A 6,360-nucleotide genomic window follows, 5' to 3' on the forward strand; every position below is an offset into this window, starting at 1 on the left:
GAGTTTCCTTTGTACGTGAACAAAGATGAAGATGACCCCTGATAAGGATGAGGTTCTTTGAACAAGGAAACACTCATTTCAAGTTTTTTTCCTTAAGAAAGTCTGTCTGCCTTGTAAGCAGGGTTTTCATCACAGGAAAAGGGAAGGCATCACCAAAGCCTTGACTCTCCTAGGGAGAAAAGAAAACACCGTTAAGGGTATGGTAGAATTTCTTAAAGCTAATAATAGTAGTAAGACCCCCATGCTGTTTGGGGCGCCATTCGAATGCTTCATGCCTTTCCCCAGCAGCCATAAAGAGCCAGGTTGGAGAACAAGCCTTCTCACTTTAAGACACGGGCATTCTTCCCCAACTGGCTATGCCCCAGGGAAAGGTACCGTAGTCGGCAGGATTCGAACCTGCGCGGGGAAACCCCAATGGATTTCTAGTCCATCGCCTTAACCACTCGGCCACGACTACTTGGCAATTGAGCTGTATCTTTACATGAGTAACAGTACAGAATAAAGTTCTTTTCAAAGAAATTTTCTACCAGAAAGTGTATTTGTATTAAGTAAAATTTCTTGCTCTTTGACATCATTTAGTCGAATATCTCGCTACTGTGGCAAACTGGCAAGTAACACTTCCTCCTCAGTCTGGAAGGACCCCTTATTCTGATAGTCTGATAGAAGGAGCCTAAATAGAAGACATTCTGAGAGACCAGCTTCCTGCTGTCAGCTTCTGATGAGGATCCATGAGATACATACACTCATCAGAACCACCTAGAGGGCTTTTTATTAAAGCAGATTGCTGCATCTCCTCACACCTGCCCACCCCACTCCTGCTGCTGCTGCTGCTGCTAAGTCACTTCAGTCGTGTCCGACTCTGTGAGACCCCATAGACGGCAGCCCACCAGGCTCCCCCATCCCTGGGATTCTCCAGGAAAGAACACTGGAGCGGGTTGCCATTTCCTTCTCCAATGCATGAAAGTGAAAAGTGAAAGTGAAGTCTCTCAGTCGTGTCCGACTCTTCGCAACCCCATGGACTGCAGCCTACCAGGCTCCTCCATCCATGGGATTTTCCAGGCAAGAGTATTGGAGTGGGGTGCCATTGCCTTCTCCGCCACCCCACTCCTAGAAAGTTTTTAATTCTGTAGATTTGAATCCAAGCCCAAGAATTTGCATTTCTCACAAGTTCCCAAGTGGTGCACACTTTGCTGGTTGGGGGCAATACTTTGATTAGACCATTCAAGGACAATAAACTTCAAAATAAATTTACTGTGTTAAAGGTTATAAACCCTTTATGAGCCTAAATGGATGTATATAGTAAGTGCCTTGGTAGCAAGACCAAATAACATTTGCAAGAATATGGTGAGGGGAGTATAATTCTTATTATCCTAAAGAGATGATTTCTTTGAACTCCCAGCAAGGTATATTCCACCTCAATCATGATGGTCATGTTCTTTTCATAGTTGAGATTCTCTCTACTAGTTTATGCCCCAGCGAAACACTTCCATTCCTAGAACTCAGAGATAAAGTCCTTGGTTTTGGAGGGATTCCCTTGGACTGCAAGATCAAACCAGTCAACCCTAAAGGAAATCAATCTTGAATATTCATTAGAAGGACTGATGCTGAAGCTGAAGCTCCAGTACTGTGGCCACCTGATGCGAAGAGCAGATTCATTAGAAAAGATCGTGATGCTGGGAAAGGGTAAAGGCAGGAGGAGAAGGGGACGACAGAGCATGAGCTGGTCGGATGGCATCACCGACTCAATGGACATGAGTTTGAGCAAGCTCCACGAGATGGTAAAGGACAGGGAAGCCTGGTGTGCTGCAGTTCATGGGGTGGCAAAGAGTTGGATACGACTGGGCTACTGAACAACATTTCCATGAAAAGGAATCAGAGCCAAGTCTCCCCTTCATTATCACATTCTCATAAACCAGATAGTCTCTGACTCAAGAATCAACTTTATTAATTTAGCTGGATTTTTTTCCCTAACATTTACGTGTTTTCATATATTTTTGCGTTGTTCTGCATTGAGAGGGACCAAGAATGTCCTCTGGCAGAATTCGGATCCTTGGGAAACCTGTGCTGAGTGCCTCCCTTTTCCCCAGGCTCCAGAGGCTGAAGGCTTAGGTAGCTTGGGAATTGTCTGGCGGCCTTCACTAGGATGACACAAGCGACCTTCAAAGGAAGAAATCCGGAACGTTGCCTTTTCTAGCTAGGACAGAAATTGCTCAGTTCCCCCACCCCACCCCCCAACTCCTCACTCTGAATTGTCGCGGTAGTCTGATTTTAATCGTTCTTTTGGAAGCACACGTCAGTTTGACGCCATGGAAGAGATTCCTGATTTAGATATTCAACCTGAAAGTAAACACAGATGACCACCCCCACCCCGCACCTCCAATTCTCGCATTTTCCCTTTATTCGAGTTCCTTCTTCCATTGGTATTTGCGACTGGAGGTTGTTTGGAACTCACTCTAAACACAAAGCTCCCCTTCTGCGGGTTCCCGAGAACTAGGAGTGATCGTGTGTGTCCGCGCTGGACAAGCTCCAGCATCCAGGAAGATCCAGTCCTTTGTCTAGGAGCTTTTTAGTGAATTACATCACCAGCTGCTTCTTGATTTGCTCTCTTTCATACACTAGGGAGAGACCCGGACAGGGCTAAGAAACTTTTTGTTGTCAAACAACTGTTGCAGAACTTGCCACTAACTAGTTTTCACTTTGGCCCGCAAGAGAAGCAGTAAGTCAGTAGTCGTGGCCGAGTGGTTAAGGCGATGGACTTGAAATCCATTGGGGTTTCCCCGCGCAGGTTCGAATCCTGCCGACTACGATTTTAGTGGGCATTCTACGTAGTTAACACCAACTCAGACGATGTCGCCATACTGCATTCCGTCTTGCTGTTAAAAGCATCATGATATACTCATCAACTACTGTTAACTCGTCACTATGGTCAACTCAAGGAATGCTGGGGTTCATGTAAAGCAAGATGCACTATAAGCATGAGTCCCATAATATTTATATTTCCATGTGGTATATATACTGTGTGATGGCAACTACGTATGCAATAAAAACAGCTTTACAGTTGCAGAGTAGACATCTTTTGCATTTTCATCTGGGAATATGTATCTATAAATAAAGAATAAAGCAAACTAAAATTTTGAGCAAAGTAAAAATGATCTGTTTATATAGATAATGGAGTATGAAGAGTAGATTCCACATTCTGCGGTCAAAGGAATATAATGAGACCATAAATAGTGTTTTCTCTGTACAGCATTTGCAAAAAAAGAAAAAAAAACAACCAAATTAATATAGATGTACAGTGTCTTAAAGTTAGGGGCACACTGTGAGAGAGAAAATCAGCACTCTGGTTTTGAACAAAGGAGTGTGTTTACATATCGAAGCACGAACTTCATAGAACTCATTATGAAGAAGAACCTAGACATGAATGTTTGAATAAGTGCTTTACACAAAGGGCTAATGTTAAGAAGCAGCAGATACTATATAAGATCAGTATATGGGAGCAGAAGCTTAATATGTGTTAGTTGTAAAAAAAAAAATTGTTTTAAAATCTCCAACACAACCTGGTATCATAATAAGACTATGTAGGGGTGGGGGTGGAATCTTCCCAGTCTCTAGTTCATGTGAAATGGCTGCAAACGTCTAATTCAAGAAAACAAAGCAAAACAACTCAAACTTCATCGAAGACAAATACTATATTAAAAAAACAAAAATCCAGAGTCCACTGCAAAACAGTAAAAGAACAAGTTGGGGGGGGGGGAGGAAAACTTACACCAAGAATGTAATTAGTAAGGAAATAGCAGTAGTCACTCATTTTATCTGATAAAAGAAGATGTTTGGTGTTATGTGTGTAGCCCAATGCGCAGATGAATACGGCAGTGAAAATGTCATTACGGATTCCCCACCCATTTTAAGCTGAAATAGGTTAAATCTGTAGATATTTTTAAGATGTAATAATGACTATTGTATGCTTGTTTACTTCAAATCACCTACTTTAAGATTTTTCCACCTTTAGTTTCTCTCTCTCTGTCTCTCTCTCTATATATATACACACACACACTAGGTTCAGTGGCCCTGTGGAAGGGTGGAGGGAGTCAGAAATTGTGCAGGTAGAGATCATGGGCAGAAAAGAAATTTGCTGTTTATATATTCTCCAATACTATTAGATTAATTTATTTCCCACTGAAATATTGAACAATTTCAAATATTCTTTTAGTGTGCACTGAAAGTAAACTTTATTAAAAGAATCGTTATTGGTTTTTATTAGTTTTTTATTTTCTAGTCGCAGCAGAGTGCAAGGCTTTTGTCGTCTTGCACTTGTACTTAACTTACTTCTGATACTCCTTTTCTTCCATATAAAATGAACTCCATTAAACCAGAATGGGATTTCACTTCTGCCTCCTCACCCAAATGCTGACTTACAAGAAATAAAACAGGCCAAACTGATTTTGTCAATAGGTAGACAATATTTTCCAGGGGAAAATAAAGAGACAAAACACTGGCAGGTTCCACCGAGACTTGAACTCGGATCGCTGGATTCAGAGTCCAGAGTGCTAACCATTACACCATGGAACCAAGCACAGAACATAGCCTGCCATAACTGCCAGTGACGTGTCACAGTAACGCTACTGAAACCATTTAATTTAAACTATCAAAATACTTAGTCTACGTCCACTCACGACACTTGAAAAAAAAATCCTAAGGGATTTAATTTATTTTTTTCTCCTTTTTTTTTTTTTTTGGCCAAATACAAGACCCCAGTGTCCGCTCCCGTCCCCGCCATTAACTCAGAAACTTGGTGGTTCTAGTCCTTGCTTTCTTCTTAAAAAAAAAAAAAAAAAAGAATGAATATTTTGAACATTTCTTGTATCATCAGCACTGGATTGAACGTGTTATATTCATTGTATGATGTAATACTTTAAAACTCGTCGAGGTATTTTTAGTCTTCATATAGACAGGAAAACTGAACCTTTGAGATTTTATAGTTTATCTGTACCTCTGTGCAGTTTTGGCCATAAATTATTACGTTTCTCCACATAGATTATTTAGTTATCAGGTCCATTGTCTCTAGGAAAGCAAGCTTTAATGTGTTGATTTCTGGCACATTCACGGAAGAACCCGTGAGAGAAGAGAAGTTATGTTTTCGAGAAAGTGGAAAAGGTACACTTGAAACAAAAGTCTGAATTTTGTCAAGGGTAGGGATTGGTGAGGAGCAAATCAGAGATTCAATATTTCAAGATCAAAGACTTATCATACTCTACTTCATCAAGAGAAAAATGTCCAGTGAAGACTGCCAAATTGTACTAAAGATTTTTCTTACTACTATTCTGCGGACACCTTTTTTTTTTTTTTTTCAAGCCAGCACGCTTCCTTAAAGACTAGGTTTCTGGGGCGGGGTCGGTGGATCCCTCGGCGTCTCGCACGCAGTCTCTAGAGCCCCTTTCAACGCTCCTAGTCTCTTACCTCCGTTCGGCTAAGTTCGCCGAGGCAGCCCAGTAGCAAATTTCTGTCGAGATTTCAACAGAACTTTAGCCGAGATGAGCCTTGGAATTTGTGAGGGTGGAGTTCCGGGGATGCTGGCTGCTTCCCGTCACCCGCTGTCTCCGTGGATGTATGTAGGCATTATTCTACAAATGAATGACTTTCAGTTTAATGGAAAGAGACCTGCTCCCTTAAATGAGGCGGTGCTGTGACTACCCGGGAAAAACACAGGTCCGCGCTCAGGACTATTCTGATAATTCAGTGCCAGGCCTCCGATGGCAGCGAGAAGGTCACCAAGCATTGCCCTTCATTTCTTGCTCACAGAGGTCCTTGCAGGATGGCGTGCTTGCCCGCGCGTCTGGAGGCAGCTGAATGGAGCTCTCCTGCTAACTGTGATGGAAAAAATTGCAAAGGGACCCCACTTCGCTCAACATCTTTTTTAAATTCAAGCTCCATGATTCATTAACCCCAATGCTGTAACTTAAGAGGCAAAGTTGCACCCACCCCTGAGGGTGAGATTCTAGCCAAACCAGTTCTGAGTTTCTCTCTTCTCTCAGAGTGGTTATGGGGTTTGGGTTCCTCCTGGGTTTGAGAACCAGTGGGTGGACCCAGACTCATTTTGAAGCACAAGATGATCAGAATCTGCACTGCAGCTTATCCTTAATTTTTACCCAGAGTTTCCCATGAGATAAATTATACTTAAATTGCATTTTCCTTGCTTCTTTTGAGGAAGGAAACATATAGAAGTATCTCTAAGTAGCAGCATTTCTCTTAAGTCTCAATGGCTAAAGTTTGTATAAAGTAAATAGATTTTTTTTCTAGGCTTTTATTGTTGGAATTGTTCAATTGGTGGTAGCACCTGGAGTCTCCAAGTCATAATTCTTA

The 6,360-nt window shown here is 41.9% G+C and overlaps 3 non-coding genes across 3 annotated transcripts; 1 reads left to right on the forward strand and 2 right to left on the reverse strand.

Annotated features, from left to right (window-relative positions):
* On the reverse strand, positions 376 to 457 carry TRNAS-AGA. Its single transcript has one exon. It is a non-coding gene; the product is annotated as a tRNA-Ser (tRNA).
* Positions 2,725 to 2,806, forward strand: TRNAS-UGA. Its single transcript has one exon. It is a non-coding gene; the product is annotated as a tRNA-Ser (tRNA).
* TRNAQ-CUG lies at positions 4,498 to 4,569 on the reverse strand. The gene has a single exon. It is a non-coding gene; the product is annotated as a tRNA-Gln (tRNA).

Source organism: Capra hircus, chromosome 23, assembly GCF_001704415.2.
Source record: "Capra hircus breed San Clemente chromosome 23, ASM170441v1, whole genome shotgun sequence".
NCBI classification, from domain to species: domain Eukaryota; kingdom Metazoa; phylum Chordata; class Mammalia; order Artiodactyla; family Bovidae; genus Capra; species Capra hircus.